The sequence below is a fragment of the Festucalex cinctus genome, chromosome 19 (genome assembly GCF_051991245.1).
Source record: "Festucalex cinctus isolate MCC-2025b chromosome 19, RoL_Fcin_1.0, whole genome shotgun sequence".
Classification (NCBI taxonomy): Eukaryota; Metazoa; Chordata; class Actinopteri; order Syngnathiformes; family Syngnathidae; genus Festucalex; species Festucalex cinctus.
This window is the reverse complement of record NC_135429.1, coordinates 2,596,926-2,621,195: the sequence shown is the minus strand read 5'-3', so window position 1 is coordinate 2,621,195 and position 24,270 is coordinate 2,596,926. Positions and strand designations below refer to the sequence as shown.

The window sequence follows — 24,270 nt, the reverse complement described above, 5'->3', positions numbered from 1 at the left end:
ATATTTCCATAATGCAACACTTCATTTCCACGGGCTGGCGTATTGGATTGCTTTTGCCTGTGACTAGCATACAAAGCAGCCATATTGTTCTAATAGTCAAATACCATTTGATCACATTTTCAAATTAAAATAATCCTCACGAATCAAATTTACGACGATGCTTTTCAATGAGCGGAGAGCGGTCCTTTCACCGAGGCTCAATGTTGCATTTGAGGAAAGTGGGAAATTTAATGTATCCCTCTTGGTGTGTCAGTTCCGACCTCGAGGCAAATGTAAATACAAGACGTGTTCACATGACACAAATGTGATTTGGAATGACTGCATTAACCACAAGAACAAGCAATGTATCCGGATCGGCCATCTTTGTTTACATTTGCTTCAAATGCGTTGAGGGTGGAACTGGGACACACCTGTGGGATAAATAAAATGCTATAAATGTTTCAAAACACAAGGTACCATGAGCCTGAGCCTAGTTGAGCATTTTCAGTTAAACGTTAACTGAAAACAATGTCCCAAACATGCTCGCCAGCATGTTGACCTTTGGTAGGCCTTGTTTTTGTTTTTGTTTTTTGTTCTTTTTAATCCACAAACGTAAAACTTGGTATAAAACAAAAATATGTTCCCCTTTTCTGTGAATGTTTTCGAAATTCTTCTTGTTTTCTTGACCATCCGGAATGTAGTTGCTGAAAGTCAGTCCAGTATTTATTTGCACACCTGAATGCCAATCGGAGCCGTTTTTGCTGGCGTGGCGTCAAAGATTACGCGTCTCACGCCAGGGAAACTTGAGCGTCTGTTTCAAGCCTTCAGACGCGTCTGATCAACAGTTTATTCTTCAAAGCTCAAGTTGGAAATGACAAAATGATGCACTTGTTATTTGACCTTACCATGTAAATATTGGACCAATAAAAGGATGCAGAATAACAAGCATGCAAAATGGAGTACAACCAGAAGAGGTGAGAAATGTATGTGCAAGATACAAACCACCCATAAGCAAAAAATAAATAAATAAAATAATTGTTTTAATTTCAAACAAAAAGTTTGATGTTACGATGAGAATTAAGACGAAGCTCGTCCAAAGTGATAGAAAGGGCAAAAGTATGGAACACCAAATTGAAATACATTTTGATTTTTTTATTTTCAGGAAAGGTCTAACAGATTTGCAGTGAATGTGTTTATTTAAAGTAAAGAGAAAATATCACGAGACACAAATTGACAATTTGTTTTGTTTAAAAAAAAAAAAAAAGACAAAAAATAGATACAAACGCTCAGTAACTCAGACTTTGCAGTTAAAGTGAGATTTTTGGCAACAATCCTGCCAATGAAATAAATACGAATAATTAAAAAATAACAAAACAAAACAAAAAAAAAGTTCACGTTATTGTCCCGGCGTGAAAAGCAACACTTTTGCAGTCCTGATGACAGGCCAGCGGGCGGCGCTAGTGTGCACGAAGCTGAAGAATTTGATTGGTGGATTGACGTCAGGGCTGCAGCTTATAAGGCGACAGGTGTGCGCCGTGAGAGTGATTGTCCGACATGGACGGCAAGATGGCGGCCGCACGCGTGGCCTTTTTGGCAGGTAGGTGCGCACACCAGCAAATGTTTGGCGTTTGTTTGTTGCCCTTTTCTAACCACGACGTTTTGCTTCTTGCAGGATGTGCACGCTTGAGGGACACGACAGCGTTTGAGTGTCGCGCACATCAAGTGACAACCGACAATTCGTTTAGCTTGCTCGCTCGCTCGTTCTTTTGCCACCGTTTCAAACTTTTGTTTGTTTGTTTTTTTGTCATGCTGGCCAGCATTTTATTTAATTTTGTTTGTTTTTTTTGTTTAGTTTTTTTTTTTCGGGGACACCTAATGGCATTGTACTTGGGAATTTAGTTGTTAGGTTGGGGGTTATATATCAATTTGTCTAATAAAATGAGTCACCTGGTTGGGGGGCGGTGGGTTGTTAAGCCCATTTAGACTGTCAAGTCTGCAGCTCATTAGACGGGTGTACAACGAGGTGCGGCAAGATGGCGACCGCGCATGTTGAGCTGAAAGGCTTGACACGGGTAAGTGTTAACTGTCAATGTCGACGCACCATTGGAATAAGCTCGTGACATGTCATGCGCTCATTTGTTGTTGCATGTTGGAGGAACAGGAACATTTGCAACAGGAAGCACATTGGAGACTCAACAGGGTCACAAGTACAACTGTGGGTCAGTAAAATCAGTCACAAACGTAATGTACGTTCATTTTGTTTTATTTTATTTTTATTTTTTTAATGGCAGGGTGGAAGAGGATCCCAATGAATGGCAAGACTGGACAAAGGTAACAAACAAATGAAGAATAATGTTAGTAAAAATGAGTGGTTCATGTCTCCCTTGTAACTTGCTGGCAGGTTGGCAGCAGAGTGTGATGGCGCAAAGAAGCACCAGGTGAGCTTAATCAATAGACCAAGTGTGCAAACGAGTGTTGAGTCTGCTTGTGTTTTGCAGAATTGAAGATGTGCTGGATGCAATGAAAATGAAAGCCCGGACAAGATCACCGGCAAGGTGCAGTGGACTCACTGAAGCGATAAGTGGATTCAAGTTGCCATTTTAATGCCACTCGTTTGTTTGTTCAGGGTGGAGGAGCCGCCGTTTTGGGACAGAAGGGGACCTTGAATAATCAGAAGCGGGTGAAGGGTAAGAATGGATGAATGTGGCAAAGATTTACACGTGGCATGAAACTGTAGTTTTTGTTTTTTGTCACAGGGCTTTGATTGCTGGGATGAGGAACAGCTGCAGTTGTCAAATGAAGACACGCCAAGTTGATTCACATCTTCATGAAGGTGATTATATTGACACTCAAACCAACAAAGTGATTAAAAAAAAATGCAGTAGTCAATATGGGTTTTTAATTTAATTTAATTTTATTTCAGTATGAAGAAGCCGCCTGACAGATGACAAGTAGAAGCAAACGGAATGGAAACGCTGGCAACATGTAATGAAAAGCATGCTCATTTAAAATGCAAAATGGCACAAGCGGGTTTTTCTCGCAGGGCGTGGATGGGAAGAAAAGGAGCAGAGAAGTGAAGTTGCGCAGGAGTCCAACGTCTGTGCGTTCGTCAACAGGAAAGGTAGGTAGAGGCTCCAAATGGTTCAGGGACAGCTTCAAACTTACTTTGGATGCACGTAAAAAAATAAATAAAAATTAAGCAGTTTTGGCAACATTGCCGAATGAAAAGCGTTTAAAAAAGGTCAGATTTTGTTCCTGTGACGTGCTTTACAGGGCAGATGCGTCGAGAGCAAGAAAAAGTGATCGGCACCAAACCAATCTGGTGTTTGACGTCGTGGATGATGAACCCCGGCTGAGACGCGAGACCAGGTAACACTTGTTCACAAGACAAAACCTTCCTTCCCACATTTGTCGTGGCTCCAATCCGTGTTGACAGTTGGAAAGGCACCGCTGGCTGGCAAACAGGTCGGTCGCCTTCCTCTGTCCGTCCAAAGGTGCCATTTTCACCTGTCGCTACCATGGGAATGTAGCTTGCTTAAGCTAGCATGCTAATCAGCTAGCTAGCTATGCTAGGTGAATCTGGATAGCTATGCTAGGCTAACCTGGCTGGCTAGACTGCCGCTTGGTTGTGGAGTAAACAAGAAATTGTGTAGTGTTGTCTCATTGCTGTAATTTTATCTGTTTTGCAGGGCAAATCGGTCGAGATAAAGAAACTACCAGGGCAGGCTATGTTTGACTGTATCAAGGCGGGAACTCAGACGGGCGTACAACAAGGTGCGGCAAGATGGCGACCGCGCATGAGCTGCATGGGAAGAGAAGCTGGACACGGGTAAGGTAACTGTTGAAGTAGACGCCATTGAAATAAGCTAGTGACATCAGTTATGTACTCATTTGTTGTTGCAGGTTGGAGGAAGAGGAACATTTGCAACAGGAAGCACATTGGAGACTAACAGGGACACAAGTACAAATGTCAGTAAAATCAATAAAAGTTATAGTATGTGTACATTAATTGTTTTTTGTATTGCAGTGTAAAGAAGCCGCCTGACGGATTACAAGTACAAGCAAGCAGAATGGAAATGCTGGTAACATGTAATGGAAAGCATGTGCATTGAATATGCTAAGTGGCACAACAATAATTGTAGTTTTCTATTTTGTTTTGCAGGGCTTGGATGGGAAGAAGAAAAGGAGCAGTTTCATAAGTGTAGTGTAGTGGTGCACGCAGTCCAGTGTCTGTAGGGGGCGCAGTTGTGCTTTGCCTTGAGTGGAGGCTTGTTGGTTGTTGAGGTTTGTTGGTGGTTGAGGTTGATGATGTGGTGTAACAAGGGCAGGAGGTTTTGTTTTGGTTTGTTTTTTTGTTTGTTTTTCTCCCCCCCTTTTTCTCCTTTTTTTTTTTTTTTTTTTTTTTTTTTTTTTTTTTTTTTTTTTTAATCTGGTGGTTGGAGACGTGTCTGAGTTGTTTTTGGGAAGGATTGTTGGCATGAGTTTGGGTTTGTCTGGATCCAGAGTAGCTTGTTGTGTCTTTGAGGGTGTCAAGTTGGAAGCTGGTGTCAGGTTTTCAGGAAGGTGTCAGTGTTGTGCTTGTTGAGCAAGGTGGAAGAGGAGCCGGATGAAAGCAAAGACTGGTGAAAGGTAGCAAAACATGGCAAATAAAAACCCTGCACTAACGTGCTTATTTTTTATTTATTTTTTTATTTATTTTTATTTTTTTTAAATCTGATGGTTGGACACGTGTCTGTGGTTGAGTTGTTTTTGGAAAGGATTGTTGGCATGAGTTTGGTTTGTCTGGATCCAGAGTAGCTTGTTGTGTCTTTGAGGGTGTCAGTCTTGTGCTTATTGAGCAAGATGGAAGAGGAGCCGGATGAAAGCAAAGACTGGACAAAGGTAACAAAAGATGGCAAATAAAAACCCTGCACTTGTGTGTATTTTTATTTATTTTTTGTTGCAGGATGCAGAGTGATGGGACGATTCCACGCATCAAGTGAAGATGAACAGCTTCTACAGGCAAGTGAAATGTTTAACACGTTAAGACAACTTTCTTTTCCTTAGCGTTGGCAAACAATAAATGTGCAGATGCTACGGCACTGACGACAACACTTCAATTTTGTATGTTCCAAATGTGCCTTTTGTGTTTTGAAATAAAATTGTGATTTCAAGTAGTGGAAACCTTGTGGTATGGATGCTATGTTTTAGCTTAAAAGGGCCATGTATTGGAAGACTTATTTATTTTGGTAAATGATCATACTTTTGAATAAAACAAACGGCGTGTATATACTAAGGCATCTTATTTCATTGTTTTTTAAATGACAATGCAAGGCTTTTTTTTTTTTTTCCCCCAAGTGATAATCTATAGTTTTGTCTTATAATATATAAATCGGTGTGAATAGTAGTAAAAAGGTTAAAAACAAAACACCGTGTATACAATTCTAGCGTGGAAGACCTGCTCACAATGTGCACATTTTTATCGCCTGGGCTGAAAGTTGAGGACATCCCTCAGACAAATATCAGTTGTACAGCTGCCATCTGGGGATTTTTTTTATTTTTATTCTTCCCCCCCACCTTTTGCTTGAGACATGGAAAAGCAGTCACGGGCAGCCTGGTCTTTCTGCCACAACAGGATGATTTCCACTACCTTTTTAAACTCCAGTTTAAAAGTCTCTCAGTCTCTCAAAATAAGTCTTTGCCATCTTTATATTTATATCCTTGCTTATGAATGAAACTGACCTCTCTTTGCCTGGACTTGAATCATTTTGCAAAGCCACCATTGACTGTCTGGAAGCAGGAAGAATACCACATTTAAATTTACCTGTGCTTAATGTTTGACCGCCAAGCTTCAGTTGACGCCTACACGTCTTTTTCAACACCTGGAAATAAATTGGTTAAAGTTTTGAAGGGGTTGGCTAATTTTGTCTGCGGAAATCATGGAAAAGACATTTCTTGGTATGGTGTACAGAATGTAAGAAGTGTATTTGACAAGTTGTTCCATCTGACTAAAGAATAAAGTGTTGAATAAGTTAGCTGCAGAGGGGTTCAATAATGACATTTTTGGAACACGAAAAGTTTTTTTTTTCTCTAAATACAGGAAGCACAGCAACATTTTAATGTCTTCATTTTTTTTTTTTTCCCCCTAAATGTACCCTTGAAGAGAAAATATTAAGATTATGGATGTAGTGTTGAATATTTTTAGTTTTTTTTTTTTTTTTTTTTTTTTTTTTTTTTTTTAAATTGGGCACTCTTCTACGCTCTATTTTGTTGCTGTGATCTATTTTGCAGGCATGTGGATCAAGAAGCAACCCGGACCAAAGTAATATGGGTTTTGTTTTACGTTGCTGATGAACTGGCTGACATGAGGCCAGGTAACACGAGTTCACATGACCAAAAAAATTTTTTTTGTGTCCTGGCTCCATTCCCTATGACAGGTGGAACGGGGGCACCCCCCCCCCCCCCCCCCCTGCGACTGACTTAATAGTGGGTCCCCTATAGGCCATACTCGGCACATGTTGGGTCTTCGGTCCCTCCCTTTGGAACGACCTACCACTAAATATTAGGCCGTCCCCCTCGTTATCTTTTTTTTTTTTTCTTTCCCCCCTCAAAACAGTATTCCTTTGTTTTTGGCGCAACATGAGATTTGATCTTGGTGGTTTAGTCTACTTTATGTATTTGTTTATTCACTACTTATTTGTTCACTGTAAAATGTATTTACTTGGAAAAAAAAACTGTATTCACACTTCAAAATGTTTGCTTTTGTTCTTGTGGCAAAACTGATGTTTATGTTAAACAGCACTTTGTTTACACAAACTCCTGTTCTGAAAGCGCTTTATAAATAAAGTTGGGTTGAGTGTTAAGTCACCAGGGGGCGCTAGTGTGCAAAGCGCCGTTCAACAAGCAGAAGAAGAAGAACGTTGGCGTTGCTGTTGGAGACGGGTGTGCGCGAGGGTATTTGCCATTCATCAAGTGAAGCGCACAGGTGCGGCAAAACGGCGACCGTCATCTAAGTAAACACCAGCAAATGTTTGTTCCCGTGTTTCACGATGTTACTTTGTTTTGTTGCAGGATTTTCACACTCGAGGGACGCGACGGCGGTTGACCACAACTCAGTTTGGTTGGTTTACCACATTTTCTTTCTTTTTTTTTTTTTTTTTTTTTTTATCCGGTATGTCAATGTTTTTTTTTTTTTGTGTGCGTGTGTGTGTGTTAATGCTGTACCTTCTATTCTAGGTTACCCTTAAACTACTTTGCACTGACGTTACTTGTTTGGAGGCGATAAATAAATTTGAAGGTCGAGGTTCCAGGTGAGTTTTCCAGACTTGCTCTTTGAATTAAAATGGCTTTTCAGAGTATAATTACAAAACTCGTCTAAAGTACCTTACATTCAATGATTATTTTTGAGAAAAATATTGACAGTTAATATTCTATTCTTGTCTTACTAGAATTTTGACATGGCATGCTGCGATGGTTAGGTGGGAGGCATTTGATGAAATTGCATTTGTGGGTGGAAGCGGAGCCAAATGGAATGAGGCAAAGGAACAATTCCACAAGTCAAGGATCAAGCTGCACACGTGTGGTGAGTGTTAACACAAGGGCTTTTTCTTAGGTGAGGATGGCAGGAGAAAGTTTGTGTGCAGTGTAGGGTTCGAGTCTAACCCTACACTGCACACAAACGTTCTATGTTCCTCTAAGTTAGAGGAACAGCTCCTCCCCACCCCCATTTCACCATTTTGTGTTTCAAGGTTGCGGAGTCAGATTTGGTTAGGGATCAAGGTAATGTGTATACATTTTTACTTTTTATATTGTGTCGCAATAAATGTTGCTTTTGTGATTTCCTCTGACAAAATTAGTCACATCTGTACTCGGGAGTAATACAACACTTTGGGAATGGAAACTAGATTAGAAATCTAGCGTGACACAAGCTTCTTGCTGCTATCTTTGCCCGAAAGGCCACCAGTTCTTTCACACGTTGGCCTTGTGTTTGGCGACAGTCTTCTTTCATGACACGGCAGTGTATTTTAAGTCGGATAATGGCCACTTCAGAATCTTCCGGCACTTTGTCTGCAACCAAACAAATTTGGAGGCATGCTTGCAATTGTCCTGTTGGCAGGGCCAAGCTTGGATCTCCCAAGCTTAAGTTTTCTTTGCCTTTGTTTTTCCCCTCCAGAAATGTTGCCTAACTGAAGAGTTCAAATTTTTTTTATTTTTTGCACCGGAGAAGAACATTCCAGGATGTTTGTGCTTTGTCCACATGTGCTTTTGAGTCCACTTTTCTTGTACTTGGGAGCGCCTACAATTCTAGCGTGGAAGACTTGCTCTCAATGTGCATTTTCATCATCTGGGCTGAAAGTTGAGGACATCCTCAGACAAATATCAGTTGCACAGTTGCCATCTGGGGATTTTTTATTTTTATTCTTCCCCCCCCACCTTTTGCTTGAGAGATGGAAAAGCAGTCACGGGCAGCCTGGTCTTTCTGCCGCACCCAGGATGATTTCCACTGCCTTTTAAAACTTGGCAATTCTTCCTCCAGTTGTCTCTCGAAATAATTCTTTGCCATCTTTATATTTATATCCTTGCTCATGAATGAAACTGACCTCTTTGCCTGGACTTGAATCATTTTGCAAAGCCACCATCGACTGGAAGCAGGAAGAAGATCACATTTGATTTACCTGTGCTTAATGTTTGCCTGCCTACAGGTCTTCAACACCTTGAGATCAATTAGTTATAAAATTTAGAAGGGGTTGGCTAATTTTGTCTGTGGAAATCATGGAAAAGACATTTCTTAGTATAGTGTACAGAATTTAAGTATTTGACAAGCTGTTCAATCTGACTAAGTGTTTAAGTTGTCAGCAGAGGGGTTGAAGAATGTAATTTTTGGAACTTTTTTTTTATCTCAAACACAGGAAGCGCAGCATTTGAATGAAATTTCATATTTCCAAAATGTACCAATCAAGAAACTTTATTTTAATTTTTTTTTTTTAGATCATTATGAATGTAGTTAATATTTTTTGTGCCTTTTTTATTAAAATTGGGCACTCTTCTACGCTCTAAAATTTTGTTCTTGTCATCTATTTTGCAGGCAGATGGATCAAGAAGCAACCCACGACCAAAGTAATCTGGGTTTTGTTTTACGTTGCTGATGAACTGGCTGACATGAGACCAGGTAACTAGTTCACATGACCAAAACAAACACCTTCGTTCGTTTTGTCCTGGCTCCTTCCCATATAATGACAGGTGGAACGGGCACTGCTGGCAAGCAGGTCAGTCGCCTCCTCCTTTTGCGACTGACCTGTTAGTTGGTCCCCTTTAGGCCGCACCCCGGCACATCACAGGATTAGGACATGTTGGGTCTTAATAAAAAAATAAAAGTGAAAAAAAAATGAGCATATAGCTTGTATAAATTACATTTATGTATGATTTACAGCTTGTTTAGTTTTTCAAATGTGCCACTGCTTTATTGTACACATTGCATGTAAAGGGAATTCAAATGGAGGTTAAATCTTCAAAGGGAGTAGGAAGAAGTGCAAGAAGTTCTCAATCTTATTTGTATTCAATAAAGTATTAAATAAAAAAAACAAAACATGCTTTTCTTAATTGCATCGATTAGCGTGACTTGTTAACCTTACATTGCACTTTATATATTTTTTCTTGTTTTTAATAAGGACAAATTAATGGAAAGCCCATTCTGTCCAGTAAAAAGAGGTATATTTTTTTAAAAAAAAAAAAAAAAAAAAAAAATTCCTGTCAAACCACCAGTGGATTTTTTATTTTTTTTATTTGTTTAAAATTTTAATACATGTTCAAACAAGAATCCGCCAGTAGGGGGAAGAGAAATCTATCAGACTTCCATGTGGCACGTTGCGCCCTCCAGTGGCAAGCAAAGTTTGAAACAGTTATGAAGACCACGTCACACTCAGCGAGTATCTAAAAGTCGACTTTATTAAATTATTGTACTTGGCAACATGTATTATGATGTGATTTGTGGCGTTATAGACCGATATGCGATAATAGCCCATCACGTTGAAGCAAGGTTGCACGAACTGGACGGGTGACCAACGGTTTATTCGGATTGCCATTACGCTCATTTTGGTTGATGCGCCTGCATCGACGGCACGTAAAAATGGTCTGACATTTGAATCCGATGGAGGGCTTGCGCTTCCCATTCTCGCTTTAATAAAGACTTAGATCAGGGTGTCCAAACTACGGCCCGGGGGCCATTTGTGGCCCGCCGTACATTTTTTTTTTTTAGTGGCCCATGACATGTGCTACAAATGGCATTTGACTTGGTTCAAATAAAATAAATGTTTGGAGATGGTCAAAGCAAGAAGGGAAGGTGTCGAAAACCACAGGTGCTGTTAAACGTCATTTTAGTTAACTAAAATGAAAACTAAAAATCAAAATGATTTCGTTAACAAAATAAAATAAAAACAAAGATTTTTTTTTTTTTTTTTTTTTTTTTTTTAAATAAATAAATTTTCATGTTTACATAACTAACTTAAAAAAAAAACTAATTATAGCAAACATGTCCGTTTTAGTCTTTGGTAATTAATTTAATGCATGAGCCTTCGGGGATGATTTTAAATGTTTCTTCGTCGATTTTTTTATTTTGATATAAACGAGAATGACGTCGCTCCAATGGTGTTTTTTGAATATTGCTCACAAGTAATACATATTTAAAAAATAAATAAAACTAATACTGAAACTAAACTAAAACTAAGGGTTTACTCATTCACTCCCAGCCATTTTCACAGAAGCAGTCCCGTTCGCTCCTGGCTGTTTTACTGGATTTTGACTGATTTTTGCAAGGCCCACAAAATATTCAATTACTATAAAAGCATGGAACCTATCAAAAGAAAGATTAAAGTCTCTTCTTTCATCAGGAAAAAGTTTGTTTCCATTTTGCAGCAATTAGCATTAGAAGAGATGTGTTTCATCAGTTTTCACAAATCTGTTCAAAATTGTAATTGAGATTTTTTTTCTACATGGCCCTGGTTGATCTCCTTTGCTCTACTGCCACCTGCTGGCCGTTTGTGTAATAACTACCCTTTCTGCAACCGTTCTTTGCAGTTGAGAGGCTGCATCAAAGCCTTCTGTATGCTCTAGCATAAAAAACAAACGTATAAATACGTCTTTGGGACACTTAGAACATTAAAAAAAACGTTTTACACGTTATTGGGAGCAAATGAGTTAAGAACTAAAACTAGTAAAAAATAAACAGAACCACACTTAAAACTACCCAATTAAAAAAAAAAAAATTCCAAAACTATATAACCCTACTGCAATATTACAAATTGTTTATATACTGTAGCATTTTTCTAAATATGCAAAAGCACAAATTATTTGTACAATTTTTAGGACTAAACATAATTTCTCTTCATAACATTATGTGGCCCTTGCATCCTTCTGATTTTCTATGTGGCCCTCAAATGAAAAAGTTTGGACACCCCTGACTTAGATTGTCGTTGAGTGTGACGTGGTCTTCATAATTGTTTCAAACTTTGCTCGCCACTGGAGGGTGCAAAGTGCCGCATGGAAGTCTGATAGAATATCCCCCCGTTTGAACGTGTAAAAAAAAAAAAAAAAAAAAAAAACTTATTTACTGGTGGGAATGGGCTTACAATACAAATGCAACCCAAATTAGTTTAGAATTTTTTTTTATTTTTTTGTAACGTACGATTAAACATTGGTTTAATTTCCTCATTGACCAAATTATTCAACCCCTTAGTTGCATCGGTACTTGGGACAGTAGTACAACACTTTTGGAGTAACTCCTTTCAGATGTGGGATGTAGCTTGCCACAAGGTTCTTGCAGCCATCAACTGGTATCTTTGCCCGTTCTTCATGCGGGTGGAAAAAGCCTGCACTTCTTCTTTCACATTATTTGCCTTGTGTTCAGCAACTGTCGTCTTCATGACACATCAGCGATTCTCTGAAGAAGTTTGAATCTTCCAACACTTTGTCGGCATCCAAACTAAGATTTGGAGGCATGCTTGGAATTGTTGTTGGAAGGTCCGTCAGTCAAGCTTTATCATCACTGACTGTATCAAATTTGACACCCACGATCTCCTGATTGAATTGATGGTACCTTGCACATGCTGTCGATTTGCATGTATCCAAAGAAGTTCTCGCTTCGCCTGACATCTTGAGCGACCAAAGACTTCAAACGTGGGCTTTTGAGTCAACTGTTCTTGTACTTTGACTATCACAGTTGCACAGCTGTCATCCGGGGATTCCCCCACCTTTTGCTTGAGTTATCCACAGCAATTCCACATTTTTTTAAATTTTTTTTTTTCTTCAACTTGCCGGTTCGGCCTCCAGTTGTCTCTCTCTTGTAAAGTTATTTTTCTTTTCCTTGCTCATGAATGGAAATGATCTCCCCTCTTGACCTTTTTGGCTGTCACCTGGACTTCACCACTTAGCAAAGACATCATTGACTGTCTGGAAGGAGGAAGAGTGTCACATTTTATTTACATTTGCTAAATTTCAGACCGGCAAGGTTCTGTTGACGCCTACATGTGTTCTCACACCAAATTCCAAGAGATAATAGGTTGTAAAGAGTTAATTGTGGAGGGTTGACTAATTTTGTCCGTGAAAATTACTAAAAAGGATGTTTTTTTGGTCATAAAAAAAATTGCAATATACGCGACGTGTATTGGACAAGTTCTTATTTGATGTAATTAAACAAATGTAAAGCATGCAGAAACTTATCTCCAGGGGGGTTGAATAATTTAGAAATGTTGGAACATTTAAACATCTTAAGCACAGGAACTTTTTTTTTTTTTCAAAAAAAGCACCCTATAACATTACATTTATCCTTAGATTTTACTTAAAGGGATAGTTCAGCTTTTTTTGACATAAATCTATTTAATCCTCACCTTTAGTGTGTGCGATCATCACTGACTTAACCCTGACAGCGTTCTCTGATACGAGTTCTGGTCCGGTGTCGGATGAGGGGAAAATAGTCCAGCAAGCTGGCTGGGGTCACGGGAAATAGTGTTTTTTTTTCTTCTAAAAACAATGTGTTCAAAAGTGATACATTTGCATCACTAAACTCCTTTTCTGAACAAAGTCAGACGTCATTACCGCCGGCACTACTTTTCTGTTCGTTCGTATCTCGGCGCCCCGCATGCAGCTGACTGACGCACACATCTAGAAGTTTGTCTTTTTGACGGCGGAAGGTGCGACTATCAGCTGCCTACAGGGCGCCGCGCAGTGATGCGGACTTTAATGATGCTAATGTATCAATTTTGAACACAAATTGTTTTGAGAAGAAAAACACTTTTATTGCTGTGACACCAGCCAGCTTGCTGGACTATTTTCCTCTCGTCCAACACCGGACCAGAACTTGTCATAGAATGCTGTCAGGGGTAGGTCAGTGCTGATTGCACACACTGGAGGTGAGAATGAAATGGTGTCAAAAAAGCCGAACTATCCCACACTCCCAGCTGTTTTCACAGAAGCAATCCTGTTCGCGCCCGGCTGTTTTACTGGATTTTGATTTTTGATTTTGCAAGTCCCACAGAATATTGTTATATTGCTATAAAAGCATGGAACCTACCAAAAGAAAGATTAGGAACAAAGTATGTTTCTATCCGTTTCTGTTTTGCAGCAATTAGCATTAGAAGAGAGCTAAGTTTCATCAATTTTCACAAATCTATTTAAAATTGTAAGTCATTTAGATTTTTTTGTAGATGGCCCTGGTTGATCTCCTTTGCTCTGCTGCCTCCTGCTGGCCGTTTGTGTAATGACTACCATTTTTGCAACCGTTCTTTGCAGTTGAGAGGCTGCATCAAAGCCTTCTGTATGCTCAACCATAAAAAAAACAACGTATAAATACGTCTTTGGGACACTTCCATTAAAAAAAACATTTACATGTTACTGGGAGCAAATGAGTTAAGCATGTAGTGTTGAATATTGAAGTATCTTGTTTTTAATTGATTAGGTGAAAACATTGGCACTATTCTAAAGTGTGGGTGTAATAGAATAAATTTTTTTTTTTTTTTTTTTTTTTTTTTTTTTTTTTTTTTAATTCCTGTGATGTTTTGCAGGGCAGGTGGGTGGAGATGAAGGAGCTACCATCGTCAAACAAATCTGGGTTTCCGTTGAACTTGGCGAATGAGAACCTCGAGACCAGGTAACCAGTTCACACGACAAAACAAAATCTTCATTCCCACAATTTTTGTTGTGGCTCCATTCCCTGTAATGACGGGTGGAAAGGCACCGCTGGCCGGCTGGCAAGCGGGTCAGCCGCCGTTTTTTTTTTTGGCGGCTGGTCCGCTTGTTGGTCGGTCGGCGGTGCCTTTTCCACCCGTCACCACACGGGGAATGGAGCTAGCTTAGCTTAGCTAAGCTAACCTAGCTATTGCTAAGCTAGCTTAGCTAAGCTAGCATGCTAACACGCTAGCATGCTAACCAGCTAGCTAGCCTCTTGGCTAGCTAACTGCCGCCTAGTTGCGGAGTAAAAGTTTCTTTTGTTGCTGTGATCTGTGTTACTTCAGCTGTTGCTGTAATTTTTTGTTTGCTGTGTATTCTGCAGGGCGAATGGGTCGAGATCAAGAAGCTACCAGCATCAAACGAACCTTCCAACCCAGCCAGTCTGCCACCCTCCAGCTACCAAAAAAATAAATAAAATAAATAAAATAAATAAAAAAATAAAATAATCTTGAGCAGAGCAATCGATGACAAGTGGCTGGAGCCCGAATCATGGGGTTCAGTGAAGATAACGGCAGGCCCCAGCTGTGGAAGGTAAGCGGTGGGCGACATATTGGGTCAGTCGTTGTAAGCAAGCACTTTGTACAAAGTTGTCCTGTGGGCACCCGTAGCATGTTAGCATCTAGTACAGTGGTGTCCAAACTACGGCCTGGGGGCCATTTGCGGCCTGCTGTCCATTTTTTAGTGGCCCATGACATATGTTAAAAATGGCATTTGACTCAGTTCAAATAAAATAAAAACAATGTTTGGAGATGGTCAAAGTAAGAAGGGAAGGTGTCAAAACACAGGTGCTATTAAAGTTGATTTCAGTTAACGAAAAAACTAAAATTCAAACAATTTAGTTTACAAAATAAAATAAAAACGGACGCTTTTTAAAAATGAAAACAAATTACATTTTATGTGTATAAAACTATAATTAGAGCAAAAATGTACTTGGTTTTAGTCTTTGGTTTTAATGCATGAGCCTTTGGGGATAATTTTAAATGAATTTTTTAAGATTTGTTTTGATATAAAACGGAGTGACGTTGTGCCCATGGTGTTTTTTTTTTAATATTGCCCACAAGTAATACACATTAAAAAAAAAGAAAAAAAAAATTAATCCTGAAATTAAAGTAAAACTAAGCATTTATTTAAGAACTAAAACTTAGTTACATACAACGGTGGCAGTATTTACTCTTTGAGGTACGTGATGGCACTTGCGCTTTTTTAAATCTCGCAGCCGGCAGTTTCGCTAAAAATAGCTTTGGCATGGATAATTAACACTTCTGGGTCGGTACGTTTAAGTAAATACACTGACCAGCATGCGTCGTCGTCGTCCCCCCCAGCTTTTGGTGTGAATGCTGCATCAGTGCTAAGACATGGTACGCTGAAAAAACTAAGTGTCCAGCAAAGCCGACTTGATTCGTTGACTTCCTGCTTTGTACTTGTGTTTGATTACATTAAAAAAAATTAAATAAAAGTATATCAACATACTGCTATACTGTCATTGGGTTCACAGGAATGCACGATTGACATTGGGAATGGTGCTTTATTAAACATAAGTTGTAAAAGTGGATTGGCATAGTTCAAGTGTAGTTTACATGTTCAAAGGGAGTACCAGAACTGATGTAGTCTTACTTTGCTATAAATGGGTTATGTATTAAAAATAAAGCATGCTTTTCTTAAATGCATAGATATTAGTGACTAAAACCTTCACTATTGTGTGTGATGTTTCAAAAAAAGTGAGAATTTGTTCCTGTGATCCGTTTTGCAGTGCAGATGAAGCTACCAGAGCCAAGCAAATCAAGGTTTTGTTTTACGAAGCATGGCAGCGTTTCAAGTCCATCGTTTTAATAAAAACACATTGGGTTTTAGATTTTACTTGTGTAGTGTAGGATATTGTACAGTGCCTTATAAAAATAGATTTTTGTCAAATTTGTCACTCTTGTAAAGTATGCTGTCTGTGTAAATAAAAAAAATAAATAAAAAAAAACTGATTTCTTTCATGTGATCTGTTTTGAAGGGCAAATGGGTTGAGATGAAGAAGTGATCTGCACCAGGCGAATCAGGGCTTCTGTTGTACGTTGCGGACGAGCCGGCTGACGCACGACACCAGGTAACACTCGTTCACATGACAAAAAAACACAACCTTCCTTCCTTCCTCTATTTGAGGACTGGCTCCGTTGCCTGCGCAATGACGGGTGGAAAGGTATCGCTGGCCGGCTGGCAAGCAGGTTTGTCTTGGGAGGGAGGGCGGTGGCTGACCTGCTTGTCAGCCGGTCAGCGGTGCCTTTCCACCCGTCGCCACACGGGGAATGGAGCTAGCTAACTTAGCTAGCATGCTAAGCTAGCCTCTTTGCTAGCTAGCATGCTTAGCTACCAAGCTAAGCTAGCCTCGTGGCTACCTAGCGTGCTAAGCTAGCCTCTTGGCTAGCTAGCATGCTAGGCTAGCCTCGTGGCTAGCTAGCGTGCTAGGCTAGCCTCGTGGCCAGCTAGCGTGCTAAGCTAGCCTCTCGGTCAGCTTAGCATGCTAAGCTAGCCTCTTGGCTAGCTAGCCTTCCGCCTAGTTGCGGTTTAAATGTTCTTTTGTTGTTGTGACGTGTGTTACTGCAGTTTTTCTGTAATTTTGTTTTTGAACTATTTTGCAGGGCGAGTGTCGGTGAAGCTCCAGTCAAGCAAGTCTTTCCACCCAGCCAAAAGAAGAGTCCAAAGCAAAGCCAAGCAGTAGGCAACAAGTGATGGGCGCCCGATTCATGGCACTCGGTGAAGACCAACCGCAGGCACCAGCTGTGGAAGGTAAGCCTCGGCTGGTCTGACTCTTGTGTCATATTTCTGTGAAAAGCCATAATAGTAATTTATGGCTGTGTGGAGAACCTTAAATAAAATTGAATGTGTTGGATTCCAGTCTCTTGGTTGTAATTAGTTTAGATCTCCAAGTTACTCCGGCGATGTTGTCAATATGACCGAAACTATCTAAACACAGCAAATTTTGCTACCTGCTAGAAGCATTTGTGGTAAATGCCCCCCTTTTTTATATATATCAAGTGGAATATTACCGAGGTAGATCACAGTAAAATTAAAATAAAGTTAAACGCAGATTATTGATGTAATTGTTGTAACCTTCCAGTAGGAGTAAAATTTGACATCCCTGATCTACATTGAAAATGGGTTTAACTAGTTACACTTTATATATTTAGAAAATGAGAATGATCATTATCATGCAGCTTGGGCAACATTAAAAATGTTTGATCATGTTTACACCAGAAAAACAATTGGGCCTAATTTTAATTTGGTTGTAATGGAAAAAACAAAATTTGCTAATCTTAAACACTAATGGGAGCACGATTTAATCAACATTGATTGTACTCTGAATGATGGACGTTACATTAATTTCCTCGTTGAGCTTGCGGCTTACCGGTAGCTAGCTCACTCAATCCTGTCTTGACTTTGGATGATTGTTTTTGAACGGTTAACTTAAGGCTGTGCATTTATGAATAGTCAGTAAGGGCAATTTAATTTGATGACTGTGGTCCAATAAAGGTTGAAGTGAACACTTGTCCTATTTATTTTTTAATGTTGAGAGAGAGAGAGAGAAAAAAATAGCTTTTAAGATGTCCCCAGTTGGACTAAAGTGTCAAACTAAGCAAGAATTACATCCACTGTATGAATGCTAAACATGCTTTGTTTCGGGTGCATTGCTCTCCTTGCGCTGTTAAAGTCAAGGGAGTTTCCCGAGCAGTGGGCTGATATTGGGCATCTGCCTGTTGATGGCTAAATAGGATACATTTTAAAATGGGAGCTTTTATAAAGTGTTTATTGTCATATAGACTTTATAGTCAAAACTTAGACATTCACAATACTTTGTCAAAATTATACATTCACAATACTTTGTCAAAATTATACATTCACAATACTTTGTCAAAATTATACATTCACAATACTTTATATTCAAAACTTATACATTCAAAATACTTTGTCAAAACTTATACACTCAAAACTTAGGCTTTCAAAATACTGTATTGATGCAGTTAAAACTTATACATTCAAATTACTTTAAGTACTTAGCACAGGGGTGCCAAGATCTGGTCCTTGAGGGCCACAGTCCTGCTGGTTTTGGATATTTCCCTTCAACACACCTGATTCATGATCAGCTCATCAGCAAGCTCTGCAGAAACCCGATAACAAGCCTGTTTATTGGAATCAGCTACACTTCAAGTAGGGAAATCTGCAAAACCTGCAGGACACCAGCCCTCAAGGACCGCAGTTTGCCACCCCTGACTTAGCATTTCAAGTCCATTTTATTGTTAAAAAATGCACCCCTTCAACAAAAAAAAGGTACATTGGGTTTTAGACTTGTGTGTAGTGTAGAATATTGTACAGAGCCTTTAAAAAATAGATTGACAAAAATCTTGTATACTATGCTGTCTGTGTAAATAAAAACAAACAGATTTCTTTCATGTGATCTGTTTTGAAGGGCAAACGGGTCGAGATGAAGTGATCTGCACCAGGCGAATCAGGGCTTCTGTTTTACGTTGCGGACGAGCCGGCTGATGCACGACACCAGGTAACACTCGTTCACATGACAAAAAAAACACAACCTTCCTTCCTCTATTTGAGGACTGGCTCCGTTGCCTGCGCAATGACGGGTGGAAAGGTATCGCTGGCCGGCTGGCAAGCAGGTTTGTCTTGGGAGGGAGGGTGGTGGCTGACCTGCTTGTCAGCCAGTCAGCGGTGCCTTTCCACCCGTCGCCACACGGGGAATGGAGCTAGCTAACTTAGCTAGCATGCTAAGCTAGCCTCTTTGCTAGCTAGCATGCTTAGCTACCAAGCTAAGCTAGCCTCGTGGCTACCTAGCATGCTAAGCTAGCCTCTTGGCTAGCTAGCATGCTAGGCTAGCCTTGTGGCTAGCTAGCGTGCTAGGCTAGCCTCGTGGCCAGCTAGCGTGCTAAGCTAGCCTCTCGGCTAGCTTAGCATGCTAAGCTAGCCTCTTGGCTAGCTAGCCTTCCGCCTAGTTGCGGTTTAAATGTTCTTTTGTTGTTGTGACGTGTGTTACTGCAGTTTTTCTGTAATTTTGTTTTTGAACTATTTTGCAGGGCGAGTGTCGGTGAAGCTACAGTCAAGCAAATCTTTCTACCCAACCAAAAAGAAGAGTCCAAAGCAAAGCCAAGCAGCAGGCGACAAGTGATGGGCGCCCGATTCATGGCACTCGGTGAAGACCAACCGCAGGCACCAGCTGTAGAAGGTAAGCCTCGGCTGGTCTGACTCTTGTGTCATGTTTCTGTGAAATGCCATAACAGTAATTTATGACTGTGTGGAGAACTTTAAATAAAATTGAATGTGTTCGATTCCAGTGTCTTGGTTGTAATTAGTTGAGATCTCCAAGTTACTCCGGCGATGTCAATATAACCAAAACTATATAAACATAGCAAATTTTGCCACCTGCTAGAAGCATTTGTGGTAAATACACCTTTTTATATATATCAAGTGGAATATTTCCGAGGTAGATCCCAGTAATTTTAAAATAGTTAAACGCAGATTATTGATGTAATTGTTGTAACCTTCCATTAGGAGTAAAGTTTGACATCCCTGATCTATTTTGAAAATGGGCTTGACTGGTTACACTTTATATATTTATAACATGAGAATGGAGCATTATCATGCAGCTTGGGCAACTGAGTATTTTTAACGTTTGATCATGTTTGCACCAGAAAAACAATTGGGCCTAATTTTAATTTGGTTGTAATGAAAGAAACAAAAATTGCTAATGGCCGGGTGCCAAATTTGCTGATCTTAAACCATAATGGAAGCACAATTGAATAAACATTGATTGTACTCTGAATGATGGACGCTACATTAATTTCCGTGTTGACCTTGCGTCTTACCGGTAGCTCATTCATTCAACACATTCCTGCCTTGACTTTGGATGGTTGTTTTTGAAGGGTTAACTTAAGGCTGTTTATTTATGAATAGTCAGTAAGGGCAATTTCATTTGTGGCGTTCGATGACTGTGGTCCAATAAAGGTTGAAGTGAACACTTGTACTATTTATTTTTTAATGTTGATAAATTAAAATAGCTTTAAAAATGTTTAATGTCCCCAGTTGGACTAAAGTGTCAAACTAATCAAGAATTAAATTCACTGTGTATGAATGCTAAACATGCATTGTTTAGGGTGCATTGCTCTTCTTGCGCTGTTGAAGTCAAGGGAGTTTCCTGAGCTGTGGGCTGATATTGGGCAAATATTGGCATCTGCCTGTTGATGGCTAAATAGGATACATTTTAAATTGGGAGCTTTTATTCAGTGTTTATTGTCATATACACTTTATAGTCAAAACTTACACACTCAAAATACTTTGTCAAAATTTATACACTCAAAATACTTTATTGATGCAGTTAAAATTTATACACTCAAAATAATTTGTCAAAACTTATACATTCTAAACTTATACACTCAAAATACTTAGTCAAAACTTATACATTCAAAATATTTTATTGATGCAGTTAAAAGTTATACACAAAATACTTTATAGTCAAAACTAATACATTCAAAATACTTTGTCAAAACTTAGACATTCAAAACAGTTTATTGTGAAGACTTATACATTCTAAACTTATACATTCAAAATAGTTTGTCAAAACTTATACATTCAAAACACTTTATAGTCAAAATTTTTGCATTCAAAACTTATACATTCAAAATACTTTATTGATGCAGTTAAAATTCATACACTCAAAATACTTAATAGTCAAAACTTATACGTTCAAAACTTATACATTCAAAATACTTTGTCAAAACATACATTCAAAACTTATGCATTCAAAATACTGTATTTATGTAGTCAAAACTTATACACTCAAAATACTTTATACTCAAAACTTACACATTCAAAAGTCTGTCAGAACTGATACATTCAAAATACTCTGATGCAGTTATAACTTATACACTCAAAATATTTGTAGTCAGAACTTATACACTCAAAACTTATACATTCAAAATTCTTTAGTCTAAACTTATACATTCAAAAGACTTTTTTAAAACATATACATTCAAAATACTTTGTCATAACTTATTAATCCAAAATACTTTATTGATGCAGTCAAAACTTTTACACTCAAAATACTTTATTGTCAAAACATATGCATTCAAAATACTGTATTGATGCAGTTAAAACTTAAACATTCAAAACAATTGTAAAACTAAGGAAGAATAAAATCCACTGCGTATGAATGCTAAACATGCTTTGTTTCGGGTGCATTGCTCTCCTTGCGCTGTTAGTCAAGGAAGTTTCCCCAGCCGTGGGCTGATATTGCGCAAATATTGGCATCTGCCTTATTTTATTGTTAATGGCTGTTAAATTTTCAAATAAGTGCTTTTATTCAGTGTGCTCTGCAAGTCGACCGCCGACCTGCCAAAGAGGAAAGCGAACGCCAAGGTAAGACTTGACCCAATTTGTAAATCCCTCACTTTTGTCTCGCATGACTCCAAATGGCTGGTCAAAATGATTCCTTCAAACCCGAGTGGCAACTCTGCAAGCGAAAGTCGCTCGTGTCTGTCTAACTTGTTTCTGCTCCAGAAAAGCATCGTCGTGACGACAACGGTTGCATTTGAGCCACAAAAGAATGCCGGAAGCAAAGAGAGCCGTGATGAGACATTTTCGTTTCTCAGCTGGTCAGTAGTTACATCAAAGATGCACTTGAAATAAAGTGAAATCAAAGAAGAAAATGTCACTTCTCCTGTTATTTATTCGTCATTTTGTAAGATGTGAAAATCTTTTAACATGCAGCTTTTAAATAAAGGTTGTGCTGAAAAGCATTTTCGCTGCCCACTTGATGAGCTGTTTTGAAACGGGAAACATTGACAACAAGTTTTTGCCCTGAGCAAATCGCAATCAATCCAGACAAAAAAGCATATCAGTCGCATCTCGTTCTAATGTTGATTCCAAAATACTTTTCAAAGATGTTTGTATCATGCGAATACTTGGGTAAGTTCACTGAACATCTGATCGAGGTCATCTAATGCTGAATGATGACTTGACAAAAAAAGAAAAATGTTGAATGGCTGGCATGCTATACTTATACATTCAAAATACTTATACATTCAAAAAACTTATACATTCAAAATACTTAACATTCAAAATACTTAACATTCAAAATACTTAACATTCAAAGTACTTAACATTCAAAGTACTTAACATTCAAAGTACTTAACATTCAAAGTACTTAACATTCAAAGTACTTAACATTCAAAGTACTTAACATTCAAAGTACTTAACATTGAAAGTACTTAACATTCAAAGTACTTAACATTCAAAGTACTTAACATTCAAAGTACTTAACATTCAAAGTACTTAACATTCAAAGTACTTAACATTGAAAGTACTTAACATTGAAAGTACTTATACATTCAAAATACTTAATATTCAAAATACTTTAGTCAAAATACATATACATTCAAAATACTTAGTATTGAAAATACTTACACATTCAAAATACTTAGTATTGAAAATACTTAGTATTGAAAATACTTATGCATTCAAAATACTTATGCATTCAAAATACTTAGTATTGAAAATACTTAGACATTCAAAATACTTAGTATTGAAAATACTTATACATTCAAAATACTTAGTATTGAAAATACTTATACATTCAAAATACTTAGTATTGAAAATACTTATACATTCAAAATACTTAATATTCAAAATACTTTATTGTCAAAATACTTAACATTCAAAATACTTAACATTCAAAATACTTAACATTCAAAGTACTTAACATTCAAAGTACTTAACATTCAAAGTACTTAACATTCAAAGTACTTAACATTCAAAGTACTTAACATTCAAAATACTTAATATTGAAAATACTTATACATTCAAAATACTTAATATTCAAAATACTTTAGTCAAAATACATATACATTCAAAATACTTAGTATTGAAAATACTTACACATTCAAAATACTTAGTATTGAAAATACTTAGTATTGAAAATACTTATGCATTCAAAATACTTATGCATTCAAAATACTTAGTATTGAAAATACTTAGACATTCAAAATACTTAGTATTGAAAATACTTATACATTCAAAATACTTAGTATTGAAAATACTTATACATTCAAAATACTTAATATTCAAAATACTTTAGTCAAAATACATATACATTCAAAATACTTAGTATTGAAAATACTTACACATTCAAAATACTTAGTATTGAAAATACTTATACATTCAAAATACTTAATATTCAAAATACTTAATATTCAAAATACTTTACATTCAAAATACTTAATATTCAAAATACTTAATATTCAAAATACTTTACATTCAAAATACTTTATTGTCAAAATACTTATACATTCAAAATACTTAATGTTGAAAATACTTATACATTCAAAATACTTAATATTCAAAATACTTTATTGTCAAAATACTTATACATTGAAAATACTTAATATTGAAAATACTTATACATTCAAAATACTTAATATTGAAAATACTTATACATTCAAAATACTTAATATTCAAAATACTTTAGTCAAAATACATATACATTCAAAATACTTAGTATTGAAAATACTTACACATTCAAAATACTTAGTATTGAAAATACTTATACATTCAAAATACTTAATATTCAAAATACTTAATATTCAAAATACTTTACATTCAAAATACTTAATATTGAAAATACTTATACATTCAGGATTCTTAATATTCAAAATACTTTAGTCAAAATACATATACATTCAAAATACTTAGTATTGAAAATACTTACACATTCAAAATACTTAGTATTGAAAATACTTATACATTCAAAATACTTAATATTCAAAATACTTAATATTCAAAATACTTTACATTCAAAATACTTAATATTCAAAATACTTTAGTCAAAATACATATACATTCAAAATACTTAGTATTGAAAATACTTACACATTCAAAATACTTAGTATTGAAAATACTTAGTATTGAAAATACTTATGCATTCAAAATACTGATGCATTCAAAATACTTAGTATTGAAAATACTTAGACATTCAAAATACTTAGTATTGAAAATACTTATACATTCAAAATACTTAGTATTGAAAATACTTATACATTCAAAATA

General features: G+C 37.4%; 1 long non-coding RNA gene across 7 annotated transcripts; it reads left to right on the top strand.

Moving 5' to 3' along the window:
• Positions 1-1,477: 1,477 nt before the first annotated feature.
• On the top strand, positions 1,478-20,095 carry LOC144007956 (uncharacterized). Of its 7 annotated transcripts, none has more exons than XR_013280480.1 (27): positions 1,478-1,576; positions 1,652-2,051; positions 2,141-2,194; positions 2,271-2,310; positions 2,381-2,417; positions 2,478-2,534; positions 2,606-2,666; positions 2,736-2,812; positions 2,903-2,964; positions 3,023-3,100; positions 3,253-3,348; positions 3,669-3,808; positions 3,883-3,948; positions 4,007-4,061; positions 4,142-4,860; positions 4,925-4,980; positions 6,250-6,943; positions 7,030-7,078; positions 7,195-7,268; positions 7,407-7,540; positions 9,044-9,127; positions 14,013-14,098; positions 14,501-14,709; positions 16,178-16,270; positions 16,803-16,950; positions 18,629-18,718; positions 19,248-20,095. It is a non-coding gene; the product is annotated as an uncharacterized LOC144007956 (long non-coding RNA). The 7 variants fall into 7 exon arrangements; XR_013280478.1 differs by having other exon boundaries at positions 2,141-2,198; XR_013280479.1 differs by having other exon boundaries at positions 2,135-2,194.
• Positions 20,096-24,270: the final 4,175 nt, after the last annotated feature.